The 14,727-nt window shown below is 39.7% G+C and overlaps 1 protein-coding gene across 4 annotated transcripts in view; it reads right to left on the minus strand.

Annotated features, from left to right (window-relative positions):
• The window catches only part of LOC142658809 (leucine-rich repeat and fibronectin type III domain-containing protein 1-like protein), a 361,275-nt gene that overhangs the window by 141,377 nt on the left and 205,171 nt on the right, over positions 1 to 14,727 (minus strand). For all 4 annotated transcript variants that reach the window (XR_012850184.1, XM_075834428.1, XM_075834429.1 and 1 more), the window contains one exon: positions 5,257 to 5,311. The gene's annotated coding sequence lies outside the window, so the exon portion shown is untranslated. The remainder of the gene's footprint in view (positions 1 to 5,256; positions 5,312 to 14,727) is intronic.

Genomic DNA, 14,727 nt, shown 5'->3' on the forward strand with positions numbered 1-14,727 from the left:
ACAGAGTCCCTCTTACCATTTGCCATTTATAATACTGCATCTTTTTTTATGTGGCAGAAAGGGGCCTCTGGGCTCCCTCAGGCACCATCACCTGGATGTGACTGTTACCTTTTCACTCCTTTAGCTACACCCCTACAGGTAAGATTATATAATTTCATTATTTTTATGCACCCACTAGTGTGTAATATACGCCACTGTCCTTAAACTGGACAGTCACTCCAATCTAATAAATATAGTCGGATTTAATGACAGGGTAAATAAACCAGAACAATGGAAAAAAGATAAGAAACTGGTGAGAGGAATTCCAGTTTTATTTTGAGTGATCATGAGGGTAACCTTTAGCCAGGACATCACAGGTAATAGAGAGTCCATATAGTCGGTGATAATTTGGTTTGCAAGGGTAACCACTGTAGACATGGCATTGATGGAGACACGAAACTCTACTCAAATTTTGGGACCTTGGTCGGTTATAGACCATGGAGCCTTCAATATTTATGGGGCACGCTGCAGTGGTATTTTTTTTTAATGTTACTATACCAGAAACTAGAAGTACCATTTTATTTTTATTTCTCCTCCATGAGTGACTGATATAGTTTTGCTTTAATCCCTAAAGAGTGAATGGCGTTGCAGAGCTCATGTGGTGCTCCATTCTAATATACACCGCTGTAAAATTTGGTCCTTAAATGTGGATCCTGAGGGCCATAGCTCTAAGACTAAAGGGTGCGTATATATATGTGGGTGCAATACCAACCCCAATAGATCATAATTTAAGGATATCCTATAGAGACAATACCCATGGAAAAGCCTGAGATACTAGAACGATTCAATGCAATAAAGCACATTTCAACTTTTCTCTGCCATGCAGGATCCACCTGTTATCGATGACATCTAAGTTATGAAACTTACATGTGATCGCTAACAGCACGATCCTGTGTGTCAGAGACACGCAGGACCCACAGTCACTGAACTCGTCAATGCCGCTGACATGATGGATACTGGATTCAGCACTAGATACAGCTACACAAGAAGATAAAGCTATACAAGATACAAAGCAGCTGTATCTCAAAAAGTAAAATGTATTTAGGAAGTTGCACCAATCACACTGATAGACAATTTTATAAAAAAACAAAAAGCAAAAACAATTTCAAAAGTGTACATAAGTGTACATAAGTGTACATAGCCTTTAAAGTAGAGGAACCACTAATGTTTAAGTTACACTTATAGTTACTTGGAGTGGTTAATTCACTGCAGCAGTAAATGTGCTCTTAGAGTCAGGTAACAGTCTGACATTGTGAACCTATGATTTATTCAGTCATATGGAGTGGGTATAGTTATGGGAATAAAGTAATGATATTGATTGCAACATTTTTCTGGAATCCACTAAATAAAAAAATTGCCTTTCTTCTGTCTCACTGGTGAAGATTTAATTTCCTCTTTCTATCAATTAAATCTGTCTCTCCCTCTGTCAAACATATCCTTTAAATACAAGAACTCCAAGTGGGAGAAGAATTGTACTCTGTGACAAAACAGGCAGCAAAATGCCTATGCGCTCGTGCTAGCGCGTCCTGCCTCCACGCCTTACCGTATTATTATGGAACAATTAGCTGTATGACTGCAATTCCTGTGCAAACAATTGTCAGGAATTCAACTGACAAGTGCCTCTCATTCTGCAGCTTTAAGAAATGATTAGCCTGCTCAGTTAACTGTTAACGAATATCTTGTGACATTTCTACATGGTTAAAAAAAAGCCTACGTTTTCAAGATGTTTTACTTTCAACGTCTTCCCGAAATCCCAACTAAGACCAAGGCAATAGTCAGCTGTGCTATAAGGTTCATTTATTTTTAGCCAAAGCAAGAAGTGCAGTCTAAAGGGTGGAAATAATATAAGGTTTCATGCACACTACTGTATTATGTCTCCATACAACATGGATCCGTAATATGGCGCCCAATATGGCACGCAATGGTAAAATGTTCCATTGAATGCCATATTACAGAGATATTCTACTTTAGAAGCATTGTTTTCAGATGTCCTATTGGACTGTCTAGGAGTAAGACTGGAGAGCCGCTAAGTAAGACATGGTGTAAATGAAAATCCACAATCCACAAAGTCACCATGGACCTCATTTTTCTCATGAGACATAAAGTGTTACCGCTATTCCTAACACTACCAGTCCATGTAAAGAGCAAATCATATTTGGCTTAGTAATCAATTCACATAGATCTTCTCAATTGCCTTTGGAAAAGTAACCCCAAAGTCACTGATTTCTGAGTAAAACTACTTATCTAAGTCAGCATGCCCATGGCCTCGGTACAGGTGTGAACAATTTCTGAGTTTTAAGGCCTTTAACACGTAAGGCCGGTTTTAGAAAAAAATGTGGTCCCAGCAACAAGCCCAATTTTCCGCCACATTCCCCATTTTAGACAGTTTTTCTCGTAATTTAAAATACTGAATAAATAAAATAATACATCCATACAATACCTAAATAATGTACCTCCATATGGTATCCAAATGATATTATCATACATTGCCATACAATAATGCAATTCAATGGCCAAATAAAACTGCCATAGTGTCCAAATAACACCACCATGCAGTGCCTAAATAATACTCCCATATAGTGTCCACATGATATAGCCCACAGTATATAGCCCACAGAATATCACCTTATAGATCAATGCTGTGCAAAAACAAGTGAGGACTCCGTGGCAGCGATTTAACAGCCGCACATTTCTCTTTATTGTTCAGTGTAAATGAGATTAAAGAGGCTCTGTCACCAGATTTTGCAGCCCCTATCTGCTATTGCAGCAGATCGGCGCTGCAATGTAGATAAGAGTAACGTTTTTATTTTTAAAAAACGAGCATTTTTGGCCAAGTTATGACCATTTTTGTATTTATGCAAATGAGGCTTGCAAAAGTACAACTGGGCGTGTTTAAAGTAAAAGTCCAACTGGGCGTGTATTATGTGCGTACATCGGGGCGTTTTTACTTCTTTTACTAGCTGGGCATTCTGACGAGAAGTATCATCCACTTCTCTTCAGAACGCCCAGCTTCTGGCAGATCACGCTGTGACGTCACTTCCCCAGGTCCTGCATCGTGTCAGACGAGCGAGGACACATCGGCACCAGAGGCTACAGATGATTCTGCAGCAGCATCGGCGTTTGCAGGTAAATCGATGTAGCTACTTACCTGCAAACGCTGATGCTGCTGCAGAATCAACTGTAGCCTCTGGTGCCGATGTGGCCGACACGATGCAGGACCTGTGAGTGACGACACAGCGTGATCTGTCGAGAACACGCTGTGTCTGCACTGCCAGAAGCTGGGCGTTCTGAAGAGAAGTGGATGATACTTCTCGTCAGAACGCCCAGCTAGTAAAAGTAGTAAAAACGCCCCGATGTACACACATAATACACGCCCAGTTGTACTTTTACTTTTCAACACGCCCAGTTGTACTTTTGCAAGCCTCATTTGCATAAATACAAAAATGGTCATAACTTGGCCAAAAATGCTCGTTTTTTAAAAATAAAAACGTTACTGTAATCTACATTGCAGCGCCTATCTGCAGCAATAGCAGATAGGGGTTGCAAAATCTGGTGACAGAGCCTCTTTAAGGCAGATTACTGGACTATCAGTGGTTCGAGATGTTTTTCCTGCCCATTATCAGATTACTCTTGGTGGTCGTGTCCTTGAGGGCCCCTAGGAAACATGAGCCCTGAAAAATGGCCCAATTTGTCAACTCCTAAAACCAGCCTTGGTAATAAGGCACTGATAGAAGTCTATAGGTCAAAATGGAACTCAATATGCCTTTGATTTAAAAAAAGTTTAAAAAAGTTTTTTTTCTCAGAATTTAGGGCGGCAAAGTCATCTTTGTAGTTTGGAACCGTAGACATCATGTGTCACTGTTTAGGCTCCACTCACACAGTTCTGCAGCACCCATAACGCTTGATATTGGCAAACACATGTTCCTTTCATTACCTGTTATATAGAGTCTACAACAAAAACAAAAAGGAACATTTTTATGTACATCTTCCTAAGAGACAATTTTGACCTTGGGAATGTAACTAGAAAGTTAGTAACTTTGAAAGGTTGCTCCTGATTTCTATTGCTATCTGAAAGTTTATGTATAATTCTGTGATTTCCATAAGACAAAAGACTAGAACAGTTGCAGGTTAAAAAAAAACACATTAATATTACTATAACACCGAGGGCATATATTTGATTACAGTGAAATGATACACGAGGTTGTCAGAAACGGTGATACTTGAAATTAAAAACTAAGGAATGATGAGAGCAGGAAATCAGCAAGAAACATCTGCAAAAGTGGATCAGATCCCAGGATAAAACCTGAGAAAATATACTCAGCAGAAAATTGTAAATGTGACCTTTTACATATTGAAATCTCCTTTGGAAGGATCTGCTGCAGATGCTATTTACCAAATCATTTTACATATTACCTCACCCTGCAGGGTCAATAACTCATATAAAGTCTACTTCCAAACTTCCTTGGAGGAAGTGGCTCGTGTATCTTACATAGAGCAGGACATGGTGGACCATGGAACGCCTTCCCCCACTTACCTGCAGCCGTCAATAGTGAGAGCTCACTTCATACAGATCTATACAGTTCCTATTCATTGTGATACTAGCGGTAGAAGGTGCTAGTTTTCCTGTCAAGATGACCACCATTCAAGTCCATGTTGCTACTTGAACATAAAAGGTTTTAGAAGTTTATATCTGCTACACAATAGACTGCTTCTCTATGAAACACAAGAATGTTTATGTCCCTCCCACTCAGGCAACAGGAAGTATGAGTAGATAACAAAGGTAATCTTACGCAAGAAAGTTTTCGGGATTCAATCTACTTAACATTTCAGTCCAACAGTTTGAGTTGTTAGACACGTCACTATCAGTGCTACACTTCTAGTACTGAGGGAACGGAGTTGCGAAGCACATTATAAATAAACAAAATACGTTTCTTTATCAGATAAAGACCACCTGCTTGTCCTGCTAATACACATCAAGGCTCATGGCTATTTAATCGCCCTTCTAATTGCCTACGAAAAAATCAATCTATACCTAGATTTACCTGTTTCTTGATTGTACTTGGTTCTTTTAAGTGTCCTTCACTCAATACGTGAAACTGGAATGTACAACGTGTAACATTGAAGGGGTTGTCTGAGAGGACATCATAGAGGGTGACTCGGGACTGGACCTATAGGTCTGCTATTAAGGCTTCAGTAATCTAAGGTCATGGCACTTACCTGTGTTATGCAGTTCTTTGAACACTTGCTCGCTCAAGCAGGTATGCAGTGGTGCCTGTAAAAAAAAAGAGGAGCAAGCTTTAGTAAAATAACAAACAAGTATATTTTGCAGAGACAGTCAAGGATTCATAGAATTATATGTGATATGTGAGCCTAAGATGTTCTTTACTTTTAATAAAAAGGAATTGCAGATTCAGGGGCCCTCTCCTGATTAATGTCGCCCAACTCCACATTCTTGGACAAGGGGGTCCTTCCGAAACATCCTTTGTAGGAGAGAAGGGCACAGTGATCTTGGGATGAGTGAAAGGACAAGTGGCCAACCTCCACTGGGGTCCACCAAGGATGAAACTAGGTTGCCTTAAACCTGGGGAAAAGATTCAGTTTTGCGCCCCTCCACCTCAAAGTAATACAAATACCTAACGTGCATACATAGATTTTTAGTTGAGCGGCCCGATCATAAGCCTGCCTTGGCACCGATGATGGGTGGCATCAACACTTTAATATGCAATGTAAGTATTTTGCCCAAAAAGTATGTAACTCTATTATTAACACTTGCTGCTGGTGCCAGTGCCCAAACCTCACTTAGTACCCAGAGCACACCCCTGGGGCAACCTCTAAGGTACTTACCCTCAATTAGCGTCTCACAGAAGCCATTTGCAAAAGACAAAGTTAGTCAGTACGTCCTAGCAAAGGGAAAAAATGGGCATGGGCTAATCTGCTGTGACTGCGATGCAAAATATATCTTACTGCCCAACTAAAGAAATGATCTTGTGTTTCCATAGAAAAGATGTAAGGCTTGTATGTATACTCATAAACAGTGGGTGACTGTTAAGATGATTCACCAACAGGTGTAAAACACCAAGTGGGATGATATTTGTTTAAATTACCAATATTAAAATTGCAAACTTCTTTTGCTCTTTATATTTTATTAAACTTTTTGGAAATTATCCCCATAAATTGGACTGAAGCAAGAAAGTAAAAAGGTCTTATCAGATCATAGAGAAACTAACACATTTTAATTGGATCAAAGCTTAACTTGCCTGGGTCAAACCGTACTGCGGGAAAAACTGTAAAACATCTAGACAAATTATAGGCTAAGGGTAAATCTGCACACTTTATTTTATTAAAGTGTATTCAAATCTACTGTACTACCCCAATTATATTGTGTTAAACAGATAAGAATTGCACAGGCAAAGCTAACAGGTTTTTCAGGAATCTTATGATTGTGCCGCTCGGCTAGAACACAAAATCCTTTAACGAGAGAGTCTTATGTGAGAAAATGCCTGGGTATGGTAACTACTGGACCCGGCTATTTCACATATATGAGTCAAACGTTTTTCAGAGCAGATGTGGCCATTCTCTCTTTATTCATCTTAGTCCCAAAGTATCACAAAAACTTTGTTTTTGGACACAAAAAAATCCTCGATTTTAGACGGTTGTCAATGTAAGAACCCCTAACCAGATTGTGGGCTTATTACTTAGAGGTCTTACTTATAGGTTTTGCCCTTTTATTATAAAAGAAACACTTAATGCCCCAGAAGTTTTCAGGTCTACCCTCCACTGATCATGGTTATGCTAAGTCAGGCAAGAAAGGCAAGTAAAGGTGGACAAGCTCTTTAAAGAGAACCTTTCACCTCCTCAGACATGTGTAGCTGAGTGCAGCATGTTATAGGAAAGGCTCCACAAACCCTGTCTCACGTAAAATTATTTTTGTAACTCCCTCCGTTATTTACATATCGGTGCCGTTATATTTGGCGCCCGATATGTAAATAAGCCCCTGAACAGTCAATGGGGCATTTCTAACTAACTAAAAGGCAAGGGGCGTGATGTCTCTGTTCTGACACTGTCCAATAAGCAGCGGACAGTGTCGGGGCGGTGGCGCTGTGCTCCCTCCCGCGAGAACACACACAGACTTGGTGGTTGTCCTGCAGATAGCATGGGCGCGCACATCGACAGATGTAAGTAGATCTCCTCCTCGTCTCCTTGTCTCTGCTTCCTCTCCTAGTCTCTTCTCGTTCCGTGGCGGCGGGAGTGGTGACGTCGATGTGCGAGCGAACGGCCATGCGCGCACGCTATCTGCAGCACAAACACCAAGTCTGTGTGTGTTCTCGTGGGAGGGAGCACAGCGCTAGCCGCCCTGACACTGTCCTCAGCTGATTGGACAGTGTCAGAGCGGAGATATCACGCCCACTTGCCTTTTAGTTAGTTAGAAATGCCCCATTGACTTTGCAGGGGCTTATTTACATATCGGGCGCCAAATATAACAGCACCGATATGTAAATAACGGAGGGAGTTACAAAAATAATTTTACGTGAGACAGGGTTTGTGAAGCCTTTCCTATAACATGCTGCACTCAGCTGCACATGTTTGGGGAGGTGAAAGGTTCTCTTTAAAGATACATGGGTACCACCACTTGCTAGACTACAGATTCATAGCTTCAGGGTGGCAAATAGTGACAACATAATATACAATATACCACAAGGTCCTTGTGGAATAACCATATGATTTTCTAATATAATGCATAGACATTACATGGAGTTAAGGCCGTTTTACATGGGCAAACAAACTTTCATATGAACGCTCTTTCCCAATGGTTGTCCTGTGTAAACATGGCAATTATCAGCCAATGAACAAGCAAACGCTCGTTCCCTGGCTGATCAGTTAGTTTATACTGGCCAATAAAATGGATTCTAGTTGGCAGCACATCTCGAACGATCATAGAAACCTTGTAAGTACTTGTGAAAGGAACAAACAAGCGCCGATCGTCGATCGGCGGTTGTTTTTACGGCCCATTTTGGGCACTGTATAAGGACCTTTACATGGCAAAAAAAATACTGATTGCCTCCAGCCACCACTAGGAAGAGCTTAGGGGTTTATTATATTTTCAGTATGCAGTAGACTCCTGAGTTCCCCCTAGGGATGCCTGCAGGCAATTATAATTTTAATATTTAACTCTATATCTATGCTCTTTTTTAGAAATACAAAGCACCTGAGTATGTGTATTATAGTCCAGCGCTGCATTCAAGAATTGATTGCAGCATAGAGCATTGGACTATAGGAGCTCAGCTAAATATGTATACAACTATCGGCTGATTGCAATAGCAACCAGCAGAATTATGAATGCAGCTCTGGGCTATGGTACTAACAACATACTGCACGTTACATTTACAGATTTCTTGGCATAATCACACAATTAACAATGTGAAAATTACAATCAACCGTGGATGCTGGTTTTGCTTTGTTTTCCTAAGGATTTGTAAAGATTATAATTAGCACATACTCATTGCTATTTGACCTCCTCATTTTCTGACCTCAAGGATTTCAGATTTTCAATGATTCATCTTCCAAGGACTTTATATTTCAAAAACTTTTAAAAATGTTATATGTTTACATTTTGGGTGGAATTTCTTGTTTATTTAGATAAGTAATGTTTTTAATTTTTCTTTCTAAAACTAATAACATAATCTGTAGCTCCTGAACAGTCGGAAGCATCCAAAATCATCCTATACTATATTAATTTCACGCCATATTTAAAAGGGTTGTCTAGTTTAGAAAACCCATTTTCAAATAGCCTATTAGGGTATAATAAGTTAATATGGCGGAGGGGGACCGGTTCAGGATGCTTATCTTTTAATCAAAATAGAGAGTGGTTAATAAAAACATTCCTCTCACTTTTGAGGACCTGGCAAATCCATGCATTACATGGACAGCCCCTTGATTTTAATGGAAATTGTGTAATGCTTTATTTGCCCAGTGGTGGCACTGCAGAATAATTGAACTCTTGCTGCCAGTTTTCCCCCAAAGAATACATTTGATCACTGGGGGTCCCCTCAGCAAGATACCCTGTGATCAGCTTACACTGGGGGGACCATCCAAAAAACTGATTGCCCAATGTTGGCAGTCCCTTTAACGGGAAATATGTGGGCAGCCCTTGCTTATGGCAAAAATCTACCGAGCCTGCTTAGTGACATATTAATTACTCTACAATTTGTTACTTCTATAAGAGTGACTTTTGGAAATTGGTCACATTTTTTTTAATAGAAAATGAGATGTAAACGGCAAACACTTCAAGATCTGAATTCAAGGACATATATTACCGCTTAAAGTGTAGCTAAATGTTTGACAAACTTCTGACATGTCATAGTGACATGTCATAAGTTTGGATTGGTATGGGTCGGAGCACTGAGACCCCCACCAATCGGTAGAACGAAGCAGCTGAAGCGCTTGTGTGAGCGCTCAGTCGCATCGTGTCTCTTCGGCTTTTTCCGGAATTAAGTGTATCGTGTACGGACTCAATAGAAAGTCTCTGAGCCCGCACTCCGATACATTGGCTTTCCGAAAAAAGCTGAACAGACACAAATACGAGAACCCAAAAGCAATCAAAACATGGGCTAAAATAAATTTTATGCCACATAACACCCGCATCGATGTGCAAGGAAGAAGAAAAGTGTTCTCAACTAGGCCAGGCCAGGACACTACAGTATAAGACTTCAGGGAGGCACCAGTTCATCAATCACCAACGTAGCTGGGAATAACAGAAGTTCTCGAAAAACAGTAATATAACCAATCAAGAGGCATGAGGACTGTGTAAAGCAAACTATAGAACAAGATTACTATAATTCTGCACTTTCCAAAAAGTGTTAGGGACTGTCTAGGCTGCTGAAGTACGGATGATTTTAGTTATACTTGATGATGGTTGATGCCTAAAAAAAACGACAAATATTCGTCATTGCTAGGTCGGGATATTTCACGACCCATCAACTGTATCAAAATTTTGCAGAACATGTCTGGGCCAAAATATAATGGATATCAAACTTATCTACTGTATTGTCAGCCAAACGGGTTTTAAATTAATTTATATTCGTCACCAGGATGAAGGGAGACATCAAAAGAAATATGGGTCAGAATATGAACGTCAGGGCTAGAAGAAGACGAACCTAAGTACTGAATAAAGTCTTATGAATAATAGAAGCTACATTTAACATTTTCTTTTGCTGGTTTATGGGCCCAACCTGTATAGCTAAAATATAGCCACAACTTTCGAGACTGACCTAGAAAAGACACCATGTGTCATATGTGATGGGCATGCCTTAAAGTATGCCCATTTTGGATCACCTAAATGATTTCATTAATTTGGTAGCAAGAGTTAATACAGGAAAACCACCTATAGGGTTGTGTAGGGAGATGCCTCTTTAACAAGAGGACTAATAACACCCAGTTGTCAATTGCTTCATACATTTTTAGGAGGAATAACAGAGGAATTGCACTGCACAGAATTCTAAGAAAAGAAAATGATAGTATCTATAGTAGTATTATTCATGATCACCCCCAGTATAGCAGTCTTTTTTTTTTTTTTCGTTTTTTTTTTTGGTGGGAGGGAATATCTGTCTTTTGTTTTAAGGCCCTGAGCCTATGGAATTCAAACATCCACCTGTTGTCTCCTTTCTTATGATATCTGAGGCTCAGGCTGCTACTCCTTCTCTGCCTCTACTATAGATGCTTTAAACTGCAGCTCTGCTTTCTCACCTTAGCTACTCTGTGTAAACACAAGCCTACCACAAACTCACCAGGAAGCCAGTGCATGGAAAGCAGATTGTCATTACAGTTCAAGGGTGGCATGATTATAAACTACAAGCAATTAAACCACCAATGAAATTAATAATGATTTGCCAAACGTTTAATGGCTCATTAAGCTCCAATAAGCGGGATTCTGGATTTCCTATTTCACATTTCATTACATTTCTGTTTTCTTCAATAGCCCAAACCCCATGGGAATGACATATACTGTATATCATAAAGGATGAGAGTAGTAGTTCTTATACATCAGTATACATACATGCGCCAGTACATTTCCGTCTATAGTGTATTACGCTGTTATTAGTTTCCAGAAGATCAGGTGCTGGCCTTGGCGATAACACTGCCCGGAGGAGCTGAAAGCGCAGATAATGCCTGTTATTAAGGAATTTACGAGAAGATAAACATCTGCTTTAAGATTATGCAGCAGAGTGGAACTGTGGATTTAATTGACTGTAAAATAAAATCGTTTATTATTGCTTGTGTACTAACAAAGATGTTACATTTGCTGTCGCCATGTAGGGAAAAGTATACGCTTGCTGGATTATTATGCATTATTGTTTGTTACAAATGGTAAACTGCACAAAAGGACCACACACAATAACAAGCTAGCAACATACACCTGTGCGGATATGGGGAGCATGCCGCCTACGAAACAGGGCGTTACTGGAAAACAGAGGAGAGCTGAAGACTCCTTGTATACAAGAATGTAATGTATGGGAGTAAAGCTAGGCACAGGCAGACTGCTAATATGGCGTTATGGTGTATCCACACAGTATCCACACGGGCGACACAGTGGGCCTGGCACCCAAGGTTTGTGTTCACCTTGAATCTTTATATTAATGTCTATGAAGTATTATTTAGGCCTTGTACAGCATTGGAGCTGTTATTTGGTCACTGTATGTTGGTATTATTTGAGCACTATATAGCGGTATTATCATTGTGCCGCACTGCTACTTAGGTACTGTACAGTATATTATTTTTGCACTTTATGTTGGTGGTGGTGTAACTGTATAGCATTGTTATTGCTAATGCATGGTATTGCTTTTTGGGCACCATGCTCTATGGCACTTATGGTATGGGTATTTGTACACTGTGGGACTGTACACCATAAGGGGGTTGCGCCATCAGAAGGTAGCGCACAAGCTAAAAATATTAATTTAGTTATCAGTAATGTATAATATATGTAGCATCACGGGCCTGTAAGCGAAAAATATTAATTTAGTTATCAGTAATGTATAACATATGTAGCAAATGTAGCATCACAGGCCCGTTCGATGATTGGCTGTTATGGTCACCTAACATGACATCACAATGGATGTGACATCACTGCCTGGAGGATAGAGGGTATGGTTATTTATAACACTGTATGACAGTACAGCACATAGAGGGGCATCACAGAACATACTGCACGGGGCACCATTCAATAGAGGGCCAGACCTAATTTCTGACTTCCTGTACAATAAAGATGGTTTCCGATATCCAATAACTCTCAAAAAACCTTTCATTTGTGTCTTAAGAAGTTCCATGTACTCCAGAAAAAAGAAATGGAGAATAAAACTTTTAATGGAAGATGCCTACCTTTATATGGCTTTACTATATTGGTTTAGCCTTTCTTTTATACCATTTATTAGATACATTGCCCATTCACCTTTAGTCTTTCTTTACATATGCTTATATCACAATAGCCTTCTATTTTTGTTCCCATTTAATATGACACATTGTTGTACTCATTCATATCTAAGGACTAGCATGAACTTACCAGTCAATATTAAAATAAACATCTTCAATTTCCGCAGCCAAGGTCAGGAAAATTGAAGACACAAAACTTACTATCATCGAAAGGAAATATAATGGAGGTAAATGAAAATGATGGTAGAACAAATTAATAAGAACTTTCAGCTCGCTGAAGTAAATTTTGAATTACTGGATGTGCTTCATGCCTAATTATAATACATAAGGCCCATTGCTCACACCAGGACTGTCAGAGGTTTATAACATTATTTAACCCACGCACCGTTTCTTTTCTCCTTCTCAGCACCACTGGAAGCACTTACTAATTTACATTTTATCTCCTATCAGACCTTTTTATGTCTACGATGAAGCTTATCCCATCCTGCAGTGGAAAACCAAATTGAGGTGTTGAACACCGTGTTCGATAACACAGCAATAAGGTTTGGGACCAACTTTCCCTGGACGAGAGAGAACAACGAATGGAACTGATTTGACTTTTCTTATCCAATTATATTTATTTCTACCAAGGAAAGCCATGAAAGATTCTGTATCTGGTATCCACTTAACATGCATGTTTGGCCAAATGAGCTTATTTAATGAAGCACTCCAGCAATTTTTTTTTCATGCCTATATATTGCAGCATAGGATATTGTTAAATAATAATGTAGAAGCTCTTGTGTGTGCCATTCATGGGTAGTCTGCCATCTTGGTTCCTTCTTCCCCTCTGGTGTGGTTCCCCTATCTAAGTGCAGCAAGTGATAGATCAGTGACATTGGACAGTGTGAAGATAGAAGATCTATGTGATGTAGTTTTAGTCTGTCTCCTCTGCCTCTGCTAGTGAAGGGTTTCTCCATGTCAGCCCTTACAAGCAGGAGGCAGTGAGGAGCAGCATTTCATAGAAATACACTGTACTTTCTGCAAACAGCACACACAAACAGTATAGACAGTCAGTGTGAGTCAGGGGAGGTTTATAACTATGAAACTAATCCTTGTATGGACTCACCTACTATATCACTGCACTCATGCTTCCTTAGCTAGGGATGAAATAATCTCTTCAGCAGCAATTAATGCATGGGGGACATACAGGGGAACAAGGAGGGTGGAGCTGGGTGGGGAGGGGAGGTGTCTCAGAGCTGTTAGTAGGGTATTGATTGAATGACACAATGACACTTTTAGAGTGTAGATGTTGAGTAAGCATATGTGCATTAAATAAAATGATATGTGTGATATGTGCATTAAATAAAAAAATAAAAAAATGTTTCCGGGATGTTTCTCTGAAGGGTTGCTTTCATATATTAGGGAATTCCCAGTTAAGAGAGGAAGGTCAGGATCCTCATCCCTTGGGCAGAGTGGAGGACCTGTCCTGTCCTGCATTACACAGACTACCTATTGATGTGAATGGGCACTGTGCAATGCCTAATTTCCCCTGTGGTGGCACTGCAGGGAAATAGAACACTTACATCTATGGTTTTCCCATAGATTATACCTGATCGCTGTTTCCAGCAGGCGGACACTTAACGATCAGCTTATTGTCACGTGGCGCATCTTAAAAGTAGGGGTTGTCCAAAGTGGACAGCCCCTTTAAAGTAGCATCTCAGGGGTCCATTGTTGATTGAAAATAAGATTTAAATTAATAGTTTATATGCATAATGTGTAAATGTATATTATAATGCTCCTGACCTGTCACCGAGCTTATCACTCACCTAACTTCATAAATGTCATTTTGGAAATGATAGATATTCATTAATATATTTACTATATTATGACTTTATTGGCTGTATGGTTCCAAACTGCATGATAGCACCCACAATACTTTATCCTACGTGTAAAAAACGTGCGGACAAAGTATGATTGCACTCTAATTTGCAACCAATTTTAACTAGTTGAGACCCTAATACTTTAATTGAAAGTAAGGGTGAGTTCACACTTGGTGTTTTTGTTGCTGTCTTTGCTGCTTTTTTTTAAACTCACAACAAAATCACGAAATCACAACAAAAACTTGTCAAAACCAAACCAAAATGCCATGTGTGAGCAATCAATTAAATAAGGCTGCGCTCCAATATTTAGTTCCTGTTGCTTATATAGCGGCAAAATATTCCACAGTCTAATACAGAAACTGTCTTCATTTATATCAGTCACTGTCCACAATGGGGCTCACAACCT

Source organism: Rhinoderma darwinii, chromosome 8 (assembly GCF_050947455.1).
Source record: "Rhinoderma darwinii isolate aRhiDar2 chromosome 8, aRhiDar2.hap1, whole genome shotgun sequence".
NCBI lineage: Eukaryota > Metazoa > Chordata > Amphibia > Anura > Rhinodermatidae > Rhinoderma > Rhinoderma darwinii.